Below are 16,808 nucleotides of genomic sequence, written 5' to 3' on the forward strand. Positions count from 1 at the left end.
GTCGGACAGAAATGATCAAATAAAATAATGAGCTAGCAGCTGCTCATCAACTTTATGAAGTTGTTAGGAATCTATGATCCTGGATTTATGTTGAGCATTGAATAGCAAAAATGATATTCAACATGTCAAACCATACAATGCAGTTGGTTAAGTGTTAAGTCGACTCAAAAGGCATAGCACAGATAAAACAGCAAGGAGTTTAACAACTCCATATAAGAAGGTTTTGCAATTCCCTTAATGTAATATCTTATTCATCAAGCAGTGGAAACTTCAAGAGTGCATCTTCTTAAACATAACACACTGCCTGAACAGGAACTTCAAACCTGGACACTCATATTAAAAGTCTGCTGTGCCACTCACTGAACTATCCAGTGTCTACTAACTTTCATCTTCAATTCATCTTAAAACAATGTGGAAGGATTCCAACCGACACTATATTTATGAATATGATTGCATATATTGACAAGCATTATGTAGCGTTTGATAGTGAACTGATATTTCAAACTTTTGAAACCTCAGCATTAAATGTCATCTATTTTAAGTCCTGAAATATGTACTATCTCATTTTCTGCTGACTTAGAATTCATGCTTCTTCAGTGACAGTATACAATTGAGAAAGGGCCGAAACTCCTACTATCTAGTAAATTATATTTTCATCAGTACACCTGACAATTTCCTCTTGCATATTGATTATACAATGTTTTCTATTCAAGCACTCTTTGTTTAAAACAGGCCTTCTTTCAAAGGCTATTTTGGTAAATGATTTTGGGTGAAGCTGAAGCTGCATTGTTTATTGCTATTTCAATTCGTTATGAAAGAAATTGAGCAATAATATTGACTCTGGTGGGATTCGAACCCACAGCCTTTGAATGCCTTTTTTAACATTTTCCTAGAAGTCCAATGCGCTATCCATTGCGCCACAGAGCCAACCTGCACCAAGAAACTTTTCAGAAATTCTGAAATAAAATAATGAGCAAGCAACTGATGATCAACTTTACAAAGTTGATAGGATACTATAATCATGGTTACATGTTGAGCATTGCATGGGGAAAAAGATATTCAACATGCCAAACTACATGATACAGTTGGATAAGTCTACTCAAAAGGCCTCTGACGGATAAAATCTTGACAATTTAAAAAACTCCATTTAAGAAGGTTTTGCAATTCTGTCAATGTAATATCTTGTTCATCATGCAATAGAAACTAAAAGAGTACTTCTTCTTAAACATAGCACCCCGCCTGCACAGGGACGTGAACCCTGGACCCTCAGATTAAAAGTCTGATGCTCTACCGACTGAGCTATCCAGGCTCTGCTTACTCTTATCTTCAAATCACATTAAAACAATTTGGAAGGATACCAACCTTACATTTACTGACAATCATTTATTATTATCATTACATATATTGATAATCAATATGTAGAGTTTTATCATGAATTGATATTTCAAGCTTTTGACATCTCAGCATTATATTTTATCTCTTTAAGTCCTGAAATTTGTACCATCTCATTTTCTGCTGATTCGGAATTCATGCTTCTTCATTGACAATACACAATTAAGAAAGGACCAAAAACTCTTACTGCCTAATACATTATATTTTACTCAGTCTACCTGTCAATTTCCTCTTATATGTAGATTATACAATATTTTCTATTCAAGTGGTGTCGGTTGAAAAAAGGGCTTCTTTCAAAGGCCATTTTGGTGAATGATTTCAGAGCAAGAAGAAGCTGCATTATTTATTGCAATTTCAATTCATTATAAAAGAAATGTAGGACAACATTGCCTCTGGTGGGATTCAAAACCACAACTTTTGAATGCCTTCTTTACATTACTCTTGAAAGCCAAAGCACTATCCATTGTGCCACAGAGCCAATCTTTTTAGGAGGTCGGACAGAAATGATCAAATAAAATAATGAGCTAGCAGCTGCTCATCAACTTTATGAAGTTGTTAGGAATCTATGATCCTGGATTTATGTTGAGCATTGAATAGCAAAAATGATATTCAACATGTCAAACCATACAATGCAGTTGGTTAAGTGTTAAGTCGACTCAAAAGGCATAGCACAGATAAAACAGCAAGGAGTTTAACAACTCCATATAAGAAGGTTTTGCAATTCCCTTAATGTAATATCTTATTCATCAAGCAGTGGAAACTTCAAGAGTGCATCTTCTTAAACATAACACACTGCCTGAACAGGAACTTCAAACCTGGACACTCATATTAAAAGTCTGCTGTGCCACTCACTGAACTATCCAGTGTCTACTAACTTTCATCTTCAATTCATCTTAAAACAATGTGGAAGGATTCCAACCGACACTATATTTATGAATATGATTGCATATATTGACAAGCATTATGTAGCGTTTGATAGTGAACTGATATTTCAAACTTTTGAAACCTCAGCATTAAATGTCATCTATTTTAAGTCCTGAAATATGTACTATCTCATTTTCTGCTGACTTAGAATTCATGCTTCTTCAGTGACAGTATACAATTGAGAAAGGGCCGAAACTCCTACTATCTAGTAAATTATATTTTCATCAGTACACCTGACAATTTCCTCTTGCATATTGATTATACAATGTTTTCTATTCAAGCACTCTTTGTTTAAAACAGGCCTTCTTTCAAAGGCTATTTTGGTAAATGATTTTGGGTGAAGCTGAAGCTGCATTGTTTATTGCTATTTCAATTCGTTATGAAAGAAATTGAGCAATAATATTGACTCTGGTGGGATTCGAACCCACAGCCTTTGAATGCCTTTTTTAACATTTTCCTAGAAGTCCAATGCGCTATCCATTGCGCCACAGAGCCAACCTGCACCAAGAAACTTTTCAGAAATTCTGAAATAAAATAATGAGCAAGCAACTGATGATCAACTTTACAAAGTTGATAGGATACTATAATCATGGTTACATGTTGAGCATTGCATGGGGAAAAAGATATTCAACATGCCAAACTACATGATACAGTTGGATAAGTCTACTCAAAAGGCCTCTGACGGATAAAATCTTGACAATTTAAAAAACTCCATTTAAGAAGGTTTTGCAATTCTGTCAATGTAATATCTTGTTCATCATGCAATAGAAACTAAAAGAGTACTTCTTCTTAAACATAGCACCCCGCCTGCACAGGGACGTGAACCCTGGACCCTCAGATTAAAAGTCTGATGCTCTACCGACTGAGCTATCCAGGCTCTGCTTACTCTTATCTTCAAATCACATTAAAACAATTTGGAAGGATACCAACCTTACATTTACTGACAATCATTTATTATTATCATTACATATATTGATAATCAATATGTAGAGTTTTATCATGAATTGATATTTCAAGCTTTTGACATCTCAGCATTATATTTTATCTCTTTAAGTCCTGAAATTTGTACCATCTCATTTTCTGCTGATTCGGAATTCATGCTTCTTCATTGACAATACACAATTAAGAAAGGACCAAAAACTCTTACTGCCTAATACATTATATTTTACTCAGTCTACCTGTCAATTTCCTCTTATATGTAGATTATACAATATTTTCTATTCAAGTGGTGTCGGTTGAAAAAAGGGCTTCTTTCAAAGGCCATTTTGGTGAATGATTTCAGAGCAAGAAGAAGCTGCATTATTTATTGCAATTTCAATTCATTATAAAAGAAATGTAGGACAACATTGCCTCTGGTGGGATTCAAAACCACAACTTTTGAATGCCTTCTTTACATTACTCTTGAAAGCCAAAGCACTATCCATTGTGCCACAGAGCCAATCTTTTTAGGAGGTCGGACAGAAATGATCAAATAAAATAATGAGCTAGCAGCTGCTCATCAACTTTATGAAGTTGGTAGGAATCTATGATCCTGGATTTATGTTGAGCATTGAATAGCAAAAATGATATTCAACATGTCAAACCATACAATGCAGTTGGTTAAGTGTTAAGTCGACTCAAAAGGCATAGCACAGATAAAACAGCAAGGAGTTTAACAACTCCATATAAGAAGGTTTTGCAATTCCCTTAATGTAATATCTTATTCATCAAGCAGTGGAAACTTCAAGAGTGCATCTTCTTAAACATAACACACTGCCTGAACAGGAACTTCAAACCTGGACACTCATATTAAAAGTCTGCTGTGCCACTCACTGAACTATCCAGTGTCTACTAACTTTCATCTTTAATTCATCTTAAAACAATGTGGAAGGATACCAACCGACACTATATTTATGAATATGATTGCATATATTGACAAGCATTATGTAGCGTTTGATAGTGAACTGATATTTCAAACTTTTGAAACCTCAGCATTAAATGTCATCTATTTTAAGTCCTGAAATATGTACTATCTCATTTTCTGCTGACTTAGAATTCATGCTTCTTCAGTGACAGTATACAATTGAGAAAGGGCCGAAACTCCTACTATCTAGTAAATTATATTTTCATCAGTACACCTGACAATTTCCTCTTGCATATTGATTATACAATGTTTTCTATTCAAGCACTCTTTGTTTAAAACAGGCCTTCTTTCAAAGGCTATTTTGGTAAATGATTTTGGGTGAAGCTGAAGCTGCATTGTTTATTGCTATTTCAATTCGTTATGAAAGAAATTGAGCAATAATATTGACTCTGGTGGGATTCGAACCCACAGCCTTTGAATGCCTTTTTTAACATTTTCCTAGAAGTCCAATGCGCTATCCATTGCGCCACAGAGCCAACCTGCACCAAGAAACTTTTCAGAAATTCTGAAATAAAATAATGAGCAAGCAACTGATGATCAACTTTACAAAGTTGATAGGATACTATAATCATGGTTACATGTTGAGCATTGCATGGGGAAAAAGATATTCAACATGCCAAACTACATGATACAGTTGGATAAGTCTACTCAAAAGGCCTCTGACGGATAAAATCTTGACAATTTAAAAAACTCCATTTAAGAAGGTTTTGCAATTCTGTCAATGTAATATCTTGTTCATCATGCAATAGAAACTAAAAGAGTACTTCTTCTTAAACATAGCACCCCGCCTGCACAGGGACGTGAACCCTGGACCCTCAGATTAAAAGTCTGATGCTCTACCGACTGAGCTATCCAGGCTCTGCTTACTCTTATCTTCAAATCACATTAAAACAATTTGGAAGGATACCAACCTTACATTTACTGACAATCATTTATTATTATCATTACATATATTGATAATCAATATGTAGAGTTTTATCATGAATTGATATTTCAAGCTTTTGACATCTCAGCATTATATTTTATCTCTTTAAGTCCTGAAATTTGTACCATCTCATTTTCTGCTGATTCGGAATTCATGCTTCTTCATTGACAATACACAATTAAGAAAGGACCAAAAACTCTTACTGCCTAATACATTATATTTTACTCAGTCTACCTGTCAATTTCCTCTTATATGTAGATTATACAATATTTTCTATTCAAGTGGTGTCGGTTGAAAAAAGGGCTTCTTTCAAAGGCCATTTTGGTGAATGATTTCAGAGCAAGAAGAAGCTGCATTATTTATTGCAATTTCAATTCATTATAAAAGAAATGTAGGACAACATTGCCTCTGGTGGGATTCAAAACCACAACTTTTGAATGCCTTCTTTACATTACTCTTGAAAGCCAAAGCACTATCCATTGTGCCACAGAGCCAATCTTTTTAGGAGGTCGGACAGAAATGATCAAATAAAATAATGAGCTAGCAGCTGCTCATCAACTTTATGAAGTTGTTAGGAATCTATGATCCTGGATTTATGTTGAGCATTGAATAGCAAAAATGATATTCAACATGTCAAACCATACAATGCAGTTGGTTAAGTGTTAAGTCGACTCAAAAGGCATAGCACAGATAAAACAGCAAGGAGTTTAACAACTCCATATAAGAAGGTTTTGCAATTCCCTTAATGTAATATCTTATTCATCAAGCAGTGGAAACTTCAAGAGTGCATCTTCTTAAACATAACACACTGCCTGAACAGGAACTTCAAACCTGGACACTCATATTAAAAGTCTGCTGTGCCACTCACTGAACTATCCAGTGTCTACTAACTTTCATCTTCAATTCATCTTAAAACAATGTGGAAGGATTCCAACCGACACTATATTTATGAATATGATTGCATATATTGACAAGCATTATGTAGCGTTTGATAGTGAACTGATATTTCAAACTTTTGAAACCTCAGCATTAAATGTCATCTATTTTAAGTCCTGAAATATGTACTATCTCATTTTCTGCTGACTTAGAATTCATGCTTCTTCAGTGACAGTATACAATTGAGAAAGGGCCGAAACTCCTACTATCTAGTAAATTATATTTTCATCAGTACACCTGACAATTTCCTCTTGCATATTGATTATACAATGTTTTCTATTCAAGCACTCTTTGTTTAAAACAGGCCTTCTTTCAAAGGCTATTTTGGTAAATGATTTTGGGTGAAGCTGAAGCTGCATTGTTTATTGCTATTTCAATTCGTTATGAAAGAAATTGAGCAATAATATTGACTCTGGTGGGATTCGAACCCACAGCCTTTGAATGCCTTTTTTAACATTTTCCTAGAAGTCCAATGCGCTATCCATTGCGCCACAGAGCCAACCTGCACCAAGAAACTTTTCAGAAATTCTGAAATAAAATAATGAGCAAGCAACTGATGATCAACTTTACAAAGTTGATAGGATACTATAATCATGGTTACATGTTGAGCATTGCATGGGGAAAAAGATATTCAACATGCCAAACTACATGATACAGTTGGATAAGTCTACTCAAAAGGCCTCTGACGGATAAAATCTTGACAATTTAAAAAACTCCATTTAAGAAGGTTTTGCAATTCTGTCAATGTAATATCTTGTTCATCATGCAATAGAAACTAAAAGAGTACTTCTTCTTAAACATAGCACCCCGCCTGCACAGGGACGTGAACCCTGGACCCTCAGATTAAAAGTCTGATGCTCTACCGACTGAGCTATCCAGGCTCTGCTTACTCTTATCTTCAAATCACATTAAAACAATTTGGAAGGATACCAACCTTACATTTACTGACAATCATTTATTATTATCATTACATATATTGATAATCAATATGTAGAGTTTTATCATGAATTGATATTTCAAGCTTTTGACATCTCAGCATTATATTTTATCTCTTTAAGTCCTGAAATTTGTACCATCTCATTTTCTGCTGATTCGGAATTCATGCTTCTTCATTGACAATACACAATTAAGAAAGGACCAAAAACTCTTACTGCCTAATACATTATATTTTACTCAGTCTACCTGTCAATTTCCTCTTATATGTAGATTATACAATATTTTCTATTCAAGTGGTGTCGGTTGAAAAAAGGGCTTCTTTCAAAGGCCATTTTGGTGAATGATTTCAGAGCAAGAAGAAGCTGCATTATTTATTGCAATTTCAATTCATTATAAAAGAAATGTAGGACAACATTGCCTCTGGTGGGATTCAAAACCACAACTTTTGAATGCCTTCTTTACATTACTCTTGAAAGCCAAAGCACTATCCATTGTGCCACAGAGCCAATCTTTTTAGGAGGTCGGACAGAAATGATCAAATAAAATAATGAGCTAGCAGCTGCTCATCAACTTTATGAAGTTGTTAGGAATCTATGATCCTGGATTTATGTTGAGCATTGAATAGCAAAAATGATATTCAACATGTCAAACCATACAATGCAGTTGGTTAAGTGTTAAGTCGACTCAAAAGGCATAGCACAGATAAAACAGCAAGGAGTTTAACAACTCCATATAAGAAGGTTTTGCAATTCCCTTAATGTAATATCTTATTCATCAAGCAGTGGAAACTTCAAGAGTGCATCTTCTTAAACATAACACACTGCCTGAACAGGAACTTCAAACCTGGACACTCATATTAAAAGTCTGCTGTGCCACTCACTGAACTATCCAGTGTCTACTAACTTTCATCTTCAATTCATCTTAAAACAATGTGGAAGGATTCCAACCGACACTATATTTATGAATATGATTGCATATATTGACAAGCATTATGTAGCGTTTGATAGTGAACTGATATTTCAAACTTTTGAAACCTCAGCATTAAATGTCATCTATTTTAAGTCCTGAAATATGTACTATCTCATTTTCTGCTGACTTAGAATTCATGCTTCTTCAGTGACAGTATACAATTGAGAAAGGGCCGAAACTCCTACTATCTAGTAAATTATATTTTCATCAGTACACCTGACAATTTCCTCTTGCATATTGATTATACAATGTTTTCTATTCAAGCACTCTTTGTTTAAAACAGGCCTTCTTTCAAAGGCTATTTTGGTAAATGATTTTGGGTGAAGCTGAAGCTGCATTGTTTATTGCTATTTCAATTCGTTATGAAAGAAATTGAGCAATAATATTGACTCTGGTGGGATTCGAACCCACAGCCTTTGAATGCCTTTTTTAACATTTTCCTAGAAGTCCAATGCGCTATCCATTGCGCCACAGAGCCAACCTGCACCAAGAAACTTTTCAGAAATTCTGAAATAAAATAATGAGCAAGCAACTGATGATCAACTTTACAAAGTTGATAGGATACTATAATCATGGTTACATGTTGAGCATTGCATGGGGAAAAAGATATTCAACATGCCAAACTACATGATACAGTTGGATAAGTCTACTCAAAAGGCCTCTGACGGATAAAATCTTGACAATTTAAAAAACTCCATTTAAGAAGGTTTTGCAATTCTGTCAATGTAATATCTTGTTCATCATGCAATAGAAACTAAAAGAGTACTTCTTCTTAAACATAGCACCCCGCCTGCACAGGGACGTGAACCCTGGACCCTCAGATTAAAAGTCTGATGCTCTACCGACTGAGCTATCCAGGCTCTGCTTACTCTTATCTTCAAATCACATTAAAACAATTTGGAAGGATACCAACCTTACATTTACTGACAATCATTTATTATTATCATTACATATATTGATAATCAATATGTAGAGTTTTATCATGAATTGATATTTCAAGCTTTTGACATCTCAGCATTATATTTTATCTCTTTAAGTCCTGAAATTTGTACCATCTCATTTTCTGCTGATTCGGAATTCATGCTTCTTCATTGACAATACACAATTAAGAAAGGACCAAAAACTCTTACTGCCTAATACATTATATTTTACTCAGTCTACCTGTCAATTTCCTCTTATATGTAGATTATACAATATTTTCTATTCAAGTGGTGTCGGTTGAAAAAAGGGCTTCTTTCAAAGGCCATTTTGGTGAATGATTTCAGAGCAAGAAGAAGCTGCATTATTTATTGCAATTTCAATTCATTATAAAAGAAATGTAGGACAACATTGCCTCTGGTGGGATTCAAAACCACAACTTTTGAATGCCTTCTTTACATTACTCTTGAAAGCCAAAGCACTATCCATTGTGCCACAGAGCCAATCTTTTTAGGAGGTCGGACAGAAATGATCAAATAAAATAATGAGCTAGCAGCTGCTCATCAACTTTATGAAGTTGGTAGGAATCTATGATCCTGGATTTATGTTGAGCATTGAATAGCAAAAATGATATTCAACATGTCAAACCATACAATGCAGTTGGTTAAGTGTTAAGTCGACTCAAAAGGCATAGCACAGATAAAACAGCAAGGAGTTTAACAACTCCATATAAGAAGGTTTTGCAATTCCCTTAATGTAATATCTTATTCATCAAGCAGTGGAAACTTCAAGAGTGCATCTTCTTAAACATAACACACTGCCTGAACAGGAACTTCAAACCTGGACACTCATATTAAAAGTCTGCTGTGCCACTCACTGAACTATCCAGTGTCTACTAACTTTCATCTTCAATTCATCTTAAAACAATGTGGAAGGATACCAACCGACACTATATTTATGAATATGATTGCATATATTGACAAGCATTATGTAGCGTTTGATAGTGAACTGATATTTCAAACTTTTGAAACCTCAGCATTAAATGTCATCTATTTTAAGTCCTGAAATATGTACTATCTCATTTTCTGCTGACTTAGAATTCATGCTTCTTCAGTGACAGTATACAATTGAGAAAGGGCCGAAACTCCTACTATCTAGTAAATTATATTTTCATCAGTACACCTGACAATTTCCTCTTGCATATTGATTATACAATGTTTTCTATTCAAGCACTCTTTGTTTAAAACAGGCCTTCTTTCAAAGGCTATTTTGGTAAATGATTTTGGGTGAAGCTGAAGCTGCATTGTTTATTGCTATTTCAATTCGTTATGAAAGAAATTGAGCAATAATATTGACTCTGGTGGTATTCGAACCCACAGCCTTTGAATGCCTTTTTTAACATTTTCCTAGAAGTCCAATGCGCTATCCATTGCGCCACAGAGCCAACCTGCACCAAGAAACTTTTCAGAAATTCTGAAATAAAATAATGAGCAAGCAACTGATGATCAACTTTACAAAGTTGATAGGATACTATAATCATGGTTACATGTTGAGCATTGCATGGGGAAAAAGATATTCAACATGCCAAACTACATGATACAGTTGGATAAGTCTACTCAAAAGGCCTCTGACGGATAAAATCTTGACAATTTAAAAAACTCCATTTAAGAAGGTTTTGCAATTCTGTCAATGTAATATCTTGTTCATCATGCAATAGAAACTAAAAGAGTACTTCTTCTTAAACATAGCACCCCGCCTGCACAGGGACGTGAACCCTGGACCCTCAGATTAAAAGTCTGATGCTCTACCGACTGAGCTATCCAGGCTCTGCTTACTCTAATCTTCAAATCACATTAAAACAATTTGGAAGGATACCAACCTTACATTTACTGACAATCATTTATTATTATCATTACATATATTGATAATCAATATGTAGAGTTTTATCATGAATTGATATTTCAAGCTTTTGACATCTCAGCATTATATTTTATCTCTTTAAGTCCTGAAATTTGTACCATCTCATTTTCTGCTGATTCGGAATTCATGCTTCTTCATTGACAATACACAATTAAGAAAGGACCAAAAACTCTTACTGCCTAATACATTATATTTTACTCAGTCTACCTGTCAATTTCCTCTTATATGTAGATTATACAATATTTTCTATTCAAGTGGTGTCGGTTGAAAAAAGGGCTTCTTTCAAAGGCCATTTTGGTGAATGATTTCAGAGCAAGAAGAAGCTGCATTATTTATTGCAATTTCAATTCATTATAAAAGAAATGTAGGACAACATTGCCTCTGGTGGGATTCAAAACCACAACTTTTGAATGCCTTCTTTACATTACTCTTGAAAGCCAAAGCACTATCCATTGTGCCACAGAGCCAATCTTTTTAGGAGGTCGGACAGAAATGATCAAATAAAATAATGAGCTAGCAGCTGCTCATCAACTTTATGAAGTTGGTAGGAATCTATGATCCTGGATTTATGTTGAGCATTGAATAGCAAAAATGATATTCAACATGTCAAACCATACAATGCAGTTGGTTAAGTGTTAAGTCGACTCAAAAGGCATAGCACAGATAAAACAGCAAGGAGTTTAACAACTCCATATAAGAAGGTTTTGCAATTCCCTTAATGTAATATCTTATTCATCAAGCAGTGGAAACTTCAAGAGTGCATCTTCTTAAACATAACACACTGCCTGAACAGGAACTTCAAACCTGGACACTCATATTAAAAGTCTGCTGTGCCACTCACTGAACTATCCAGTGTCTACTAACTTTCATCTTCAATTCATCTTAAAACAATGTGGAAGGATACCAACCGACACTATATTTATGAATATGATTGCATATATTGACAAGCATTATGTAGCGTTTGATAGTGAACTGATATTTCAAACTTTTGAAACCTCAGCATTAAATGTCATCTATTTTAAGTCCTGAAATATGTACTATCTCATTTTCTGCTGACTTAGAATTCATGCTTCTTCAGTGACAGTATACAATTGAGAAAGGGCCGAAACTCCTACTATCTAGTAAATTATATTTTCATCAGTACACCTGACAATTTCCTCTTGCATATTGATTATACAATGTTTTCTATTCAAGCACTCTTTGTTTAAAACAGGCCTTCTTTCAAAGGCTATTTTGGTAAATGATTTTGGGTGAAGCTGAAGCTGCATTGTTTATTGCTATTTCAATTCGTTATGAAAGAAATTGAGCAATAATATTGACTCTGGTGGGATTCGAACCCACAGCCTTTGAATGCCTTTTTTAACATTTTCCTAGAAGTCCAATGCGCTATCCATTGCGCCACAGAGCCAACCTGCACCAAAAAACTTTTCAGAAATTCTGAAATAAAATAATGAGCAAGCAACTGATGATCAACTTTACAAAGTTGATAGGATACTATAATCATGGTTACATGTTGAGCATTGCATGGGGAAAAAGATATTCAACATGCCAAACTACATGATACAGTTGGATAAGTCTACTCAAAAGGCCTCTGACGGATAAAATCTTGACAATTTAAAAAACTCCATTTAAGAAGGTTTTGCAATTCTGTCAATGTAATATCTTGTTCATCATGCAATAGAAACTAAAAGAGTACTTCTTCTTAAACATAGCACCCCGCCTGCACAGGGACGTGAACCCTGGACCCTCAGATTAAAAGTCTGATGCTCTACCGACTGAGCTATCCAGGCTCTGCTTACTCTAATCTTCAAATCACATTAAAACAATTTGGAAGGATACCAACCTTACATTTACTGACAATCATTTATTATTATCATTACATATATTGATAATCAATATGTAGAGTTTTATCATGAATTGATATTTCAAGCTTTTGACATCTCAGCATTATATTTTATCTCTTTAAGTCCTGAAATTTGTACCATCTCATTTTCTGCTGATTCGGAATTCATGCTTCTTCATTGACAATACACAATTAAGAAAGGACCAAAAACTCTTACTGCCTAATACATTATATTTTACTCAGTCTACCTGTCAATTTCCTCTTATATGTAGATTATACAATATTTTCTATTCAAGTGGTGTCGGTTGAAAAAAGGGCTTCTTTCAAAGGCCATTTTGGTGAATGATTTCAGAGCAAGAAGAAGCTGCATTATTTATTGCAATTTCAATTCATTATAAAAGAAATGTAGGACAACATTGCCTCTGGTGGGATTCAAAACCACAACTTTTGAATGCCTTCTTTACATTACTCTTGAAAGCCAAAGCACTATCCATTGTGCCACAGAGCCAATCTTTTTAGGAGGTCGGACAGAAATGATCAAATAAAATAATGAGCTAGCAGCTGCTCATCAACTTTATGAAGTTGGTAGGAATCTATGATCCTGGATTTATGTTGAGCATTGAATAGCAAAAATGATATTCAACATGTCAAACCATACAATGCAGTTGGTTAAGTGTTAAGTCGACTCAAAAGGCATAGCACAGATAAAACAGCAAGGAGTTTAACAACTCCATATAAGAAGGTTTTGCAATTCCCTTAATGTAATATCTTATTCATCAAGCAGTGGAAACTTCAAGAGTGCATCTTCTTAAACATAACACACTGCCTGAACAGGAACTTCAAACCTGGACACTCATATTAAAAGTCTGCTGTGCCACTCACTGAACTATCCAGTGTCTACTAACTTTCATCTTTAATTCATCTTAAAACAATGTGGAAGGATACCAACCGACACTATATTTATGAATATGATTGCATATATTGACAAGCATTATGTAGCGTTTGATAGTGAACTGATATTTCAAACTTTTGAAACCTCAGCATTAAATGTCATCTATTTTAAGTCCTGAAATATGTACTATCTCATTTTCTGCTGACTTAGAATTCATGCTTCTTCAGTGACAGTATACAATTGAGAAAGGGCCGAAACTCCTACTATCTAGTAAATTATATTTTCATCAGTACACCTGACAATTTCCTCTTGCATATTGATTATACAATGTTTTCTATTCAAGCACTCTTTGTTTAAAACAGGCCTTCTTTCAAAGGCTATTTTGGTAAATGATTTTGGGTGAAGCTGAAGCTGCATTGTTTATTGCTATTTCAATTCGTTATGAAAGAAATTGAGCAATAATATTGACTCTGGTGGGATTCGAACCCACAGCCTTTGAATGCCTTTTTTAACATTTTCCTAGAAGTCCAATGCGCTATCCATTGCGCCACAGAGCCAACCTGCACCAAGAAACTTTTCAGAAATTCTGAAATAAAATAATGAGCAAGCAACTGATGATCAACTTTACAAAGTTGATAGGATACTATAATCATGGTTACATGTTGAGCATTGCATGGGGAAAAAGATATTCAACATGCCAAACTACATGATACAGTTGGATAAGTCTACTCAAAAGGCCTCTGACGGATAAAATCTTGACAATTTAAAAAACTCCATTTAAGAAGGTTTTGCAATTCTGTCAATGTAATATCTTGTTCATCATGCAATAGAAACTAAAAGAGTACTTCTTCTTAAACATAGCACCCCGCCTGCACAGGGACGTGAACCCTGGACCCTCAGATTAAAAGTCTGATGCTCTACCGACTGAGCTATCCAGGCTCTGCTTACTCTTATCTTCAAATCACATTAAAACAATTTGGAAGGATACCAACCTTACATTTACTGACAATCATTTATTATTATCATTACATATATTGATAATCAATATGTAGAGTTTTATCATGAATTGATATTTCAAGCTTTTGACATCTCAGCATTATATTTTATCTCTTTAAGTCCTGAAATTTGTACCATCTCATTTTCTGCTGATTCGGAATTCATGCTTCTTCATTGACAATACACAATTAAGAAAGGACCAAAAACTCTTACTGCCTAATACATTATATTTTACTCAGTCTACCTGTCAATTTCCTCTTATATGTAGATTATACAATATTTTCTATTCAAGTGGTGTCGGTTGAAAAAAGGGCTTCTTTCAAAGGCCATTTTGGTGAATGATTTCAGAGCAAGAAGAAGCTGCATTATTTATTGCAATTTCAATTCATTATAAAAGAAATGTAGGACAACATTGCCTCTGGTGGGATTCAAAACCACAACTTTTGAATGCCTTCTTTACATTACTCTTGAAAGCCAAAGCACTATCCATTGTGCCACAGAGCCAATCTTTTTAGGAGGTCGGACAGAAATGATCAAATAAAATAATGAGCTAGCAGCTGCTCATCAACTTTATGAAGTTGGTAGGAATCTATGATCCTGGATTTATGTTGAGCATTGAATAGCAAAAATGATATTCAACATGTCAAACCATACAATGCAGTTGGTTAAGTGTTAAGTCGACTCAAAAGGCATAGCACAGATAAAACAGCAAGGAGTTTAACAACTCCATATAAGAAGGTTTTGCAATTCCCTTAATGTAATATCTTATTCATCAAGCAGTGGAAACTTCAAGAGTGCATCTTCTTAAACATAACACACTGCTTGAACAGGAACTTCAAACCTGGACACTCATATTAAAAGTCTGCTGTGCCACTCACTGAACTATCCAGTGTCTATTAACTTTCATCTTCAATTCATCTTAAAACAATGTGGAAGGATACCAACCGACACTATATTTATGAATATGATTGCATATATTGACAAGCATTATGTAGCGTTTGATAGTGAACTGATATTTCAAACTTTTGAAACCTCAGCATTAAATGTCATCTATTTTAAGTCCTGAAATATGTACTATCTCATTTTCTGCTGACTTAGAATTCATGCTTCTTCAGTGACAGTATACAATTGAGAAAGGGCCGAAACTCCTACTATCTAGTAAATTATATTTTCATCAGTACACCTGACAATTTCCTCTTGCATATTGATTATACAATGTTTTCTATTCAAGCACTCTTTGTTTAAAACAGGCCTTCTTTCAAAGGCTATTTTGGTAAATGATTTTGGGTGAAGCTGAAGCTGCATTGTTTATTGCTATTTCAATTCGTTATGAAAGAAATTGAGCAATAATATTGACTCTGGTGGGATTCGAACCCACAGCCTTTGAATGCCTTTTTTAACATTTTCCTAGAAGTCCAATGCGCTATCCATTGCGCCACAGAGCCAACCTGCACCAAGAAACTTTTCAGAAATTCTGAAATAAAATAATGAGCAAGCAACTGATGATCAACTTTACAAAGTTGATAGGATACTATAATCATGGTTACATGTTGAGCATTGCATGGGGAAAAAGATATTCAACATGCCAAACTACATGATACAGTTGGATAAGTCTACTCAAAAGGCCTCTGACGGATAAAATCTTGACAATTTAAAAAACTCCATTTAAGAAGGTTTTGCAATTCTGTCAATGTAATATCTTGTTCATCATGCAATAGAAACTAAAAGAGTACTTCTTCTTAAACATAGCACCCCGCCTGCACAGGGACGTGAACCCTGGACCCTCAGATTAAAAGTCTGATGCTCTACCGACTGAGCTATCCAGGCTCTGCTTACTCTAATCTTCAAATCACATTAAAACAATTTGGAAGGATACCAACCTTACATTTACTGACAATCATTTATTATTATCATTACATATATTGATAATCAATATGTAGAGTTTTATCATGAATTGATATTTCAAGCTTTTGACATCTCAGCATTATATTTTATCTCTTTAAGTCCTGAAATTTGTACCATCTCATTTTCTGCTGATTCGGAATTCATGCTTCTTCATTGACAATACACAATTAAGAAAGGACCAAAAACTCTTACTGCCTAATACATTATATTTTACTCAGTCTACCTGTCAATTTCCTCTTATATGTAGATTATACAATATTTTCTATTCAAGTGGTGTCGGTTGAAAAAAGGGCTTCTTTCAAAGGCCATTTTGGTGAATGATTTCAGAGCAAGAAGAAGCTGCATTATT

The 16,808-nt window shown here is 34.6% G+C and overlaps 18 non-coding genes across 18 annotated transcripts; all 18 read right to left on the reverse strand.

Moving 5' to 3' along the window:
• Window positions 1-835: 835 nt before the first annotated feature.
• TRNAR-UCU (transfer RNA arginine (anticodon UCU)) lies at window positions 836-927 on the reverse strand. The gene is given in 2 exon segments: window positions 836-871; window positions 891-927. It is a non-coding gene; the product is annotated as a tRNA-Arg (tRNA).
• Window positions 928-1,236: 309 nt separating this feature from the next.
• On the reverse strand, window positions 1,237-1,309 carry TRNAK-UUU (transfer RNA lysine (anticodon UUU)). Its single transcript has one exon. It is a non-coding gene; the product is annotated as a tRNA-Lys (tRNA).
• A 1,410-nt stretch (window positions 1,310-2,719) lies between these two features.
• On the reverse strand, window positions 2,720-2,811 carry TRNAR-UCU (transfer RNA arginine (anticodon UCU)). The gene is given in 2 exon segments: window positions 2,720-2,755; window positions 2,775-2,811. It is a non-coding gene; the product is annotated as a tRNA-Arg (tRNA).
• Window positions 2,812-3,120: 309 nt separating this feature from the next.
• On the reverse strand, window positions 3,121-3,193 carry TRNAK-UUU (transfer RNA lysine (anticodon UUU)). The gene has a single exon. It is a non-coding gene; the product is annotated as a tRNA-Lys (tRNA).
• A 1,410-nt stretch (window positions 3,194-4,603) lies between these two features.
• TRNAR-UCU (transfer RNA arginine (anticodon UCU)) lies at window positions 4,604-4,695 on the reverse strand. Its single transcript is given in 2 exon segments — window positions 4,604-4,639; window positions 4,659-4,695. It is a non-coding gene; the product is annotated as a tRNA-Arg (tRNA).
• A 309-nt stretch (window positions 4,696-5,004) lies between these two features.
• On the reverse strand, window positions 5,005-5,077 carry TRNAK-UUU (transfer RNA lysine (anticodon UUU)). The gene has a single exon. It is a non-coding gene; the product is annotated as a tRNA-Lys (tRNA).
• Window positions 5,078-6,487: 1,410 nt separating this feature from the next.
• Window positions 6,488-6,579, reverse strand: TRNAR-UCU (transfer RNA arginine (anticodon UCU)). Its single transcript is given in 2 exon segments — window positions 6,488-6,523; window positions 6,543-6,579. It is a non-coding gene; the product is annotated as a tRNA-Arg (tRNA).
• A 309-nt stretch (window positions 6,580-6,888) lies between these two features.
• TRNAK-UUU (transfer RNA lysine (anticodon UUU)) lies at window positions 6,889-6,961 on the reverse strand. The gene has a single exon. It is a non-coding gene; the product is annotated as a tRNA-Lys (tRNA).
• A 1,410-nt stretch (window positions 6,962-8,371) lies between these two features.
• On the reverse strand, window positions 8,372-8,463 carry TRNAR-UCU (transfer RNA arginine (anticodon UCU)). Its single transcript is given in 2 exon segments — window positions 8,372-8,407; window positions 8,427-8,463. It is a non-coding gene; the product is annotated as a tRNA-Arg (tRNA).
• A 309-nt stretch (window positions 8,464-8,772) lies between these two features.
• Window positions 8,773-8,845, reverse strand: TRNAK-UUU (transfer RNA lysine (anticodon UUU)). The gene has a single exon. It is a non-coding gene; the product is annotated as a tRNA-Lys (tRNA).
• Window positions 8,846-10,255: 1,410 nt separating this feature from the next.
• On the reverse strand, window positions 10,256-10,347 carry TRNAR-UCU (transfer RNA arginine (anticodon UCU)). Its single transcript is given in 2 exon segments — window positions 10,256-10,291; window positions 10,311-10,347. It is a non-coding gene; the product is annotated as a tRNA-Arg (tRNA).
• Window positions 10,348-10,656: 309 nt separating this feature from the next.
• TRNAK-UUU (transfer RNA lysine (anticodon UUU)) lies at window positions 10,657-10,729 on the reverse strand. Its single transcript has one exon. It is a non-coding gene; the product is annotated as a tRNA-Lys (tRNA).
• A 1,410-nt stretch (window positions 10,730-12,139) lies between these two features.
• Window positions 12,140-12,231, reverse strand: TRNAR-UCU (transfer RNA arginine (anticodon UCU)). The gene is given in 2 exon segments: window positions 12,140-12,175; window positions 12,195-12,231. It is a non-coding gene; the product is annotated as a tRNA-Arg (tRNA).
• Window positions 12,232-12,540: 309 nt separating this feature from the next.
• On the reverse strand, window positions 12,541-12,613 carry TRNAK-UUU (transfer RNA lysine (anticodon UUU)). Its single transcript has one exon. It is a non-coding gene; the product is annotated as a tRNA-Lys (tRNA).
• A 1,410-nt stretch (window positions 12,614-14,023) lies between these two features.
• Window positions 14,024-14,115, reverse strand: TRNAR-UCU (transfer RNA arginine (anticodon UCU)). Its single transcript is given in 2 exon segments — window positions 14,024-14,059; window positions 14,079-14,115. It is a non-coding gene; the product is annotated as a tRNA-Arg (tRNA).
• A 309-nt stretch (window positions 14,116-14,424) lies between these two features.
• On the reverse strand, window positions 14,425-14,497 carry TRNAK-UUU (transfer RNA lysine (anticodon UUU)). The gene has a single exon. It is a non-coding gene; the product is annotated as a tRNA-Lys (tRNA).
• Window positions 14,498-15,907: 1,410 nt separating this feature from the next.
• Window positions 15,908-15,999, reverse strand: TRNAR-UCU (transfer RNA arginine (anticodon UCU)). The gene is given in 2 exon segments: window positions 15,908-15,943; window positions 15,963-15,999. It is a non-coding gene; the product is annotated as a tRNA-Arg (tRNA).
• Window positions 16,000-16,308: 309 nt separating this feature from the next.
• On the reverse strand, window positions 16,309-16,381 carry TRNAK-UUU (transfer RNA lysine (anticodon UUU)). The gene has a single exon. It is a non-coding gene; the product is annotated as a tRNA-Lys (tRNA).
• Window positions 16,382-16,808: the final 427 nt, after the last annotated feature.

This window comes from Pleurodeles waltl, chromosome 4_2 (assembly GCF_031143425.1).
Source record: "Pleurodeles waltl isolate 20211129_DDA chromosome 4_2, aPleWal1.hap1.20221129, whole genome shotgun sequence".
NCBI classification, from domain to species: domain Eukaryota; kingdom Metazoa; phylum Chordata; class Amphibia; order Caudata; family Salamandridae; genus Pleurodeles; species Pleurodeles waltl.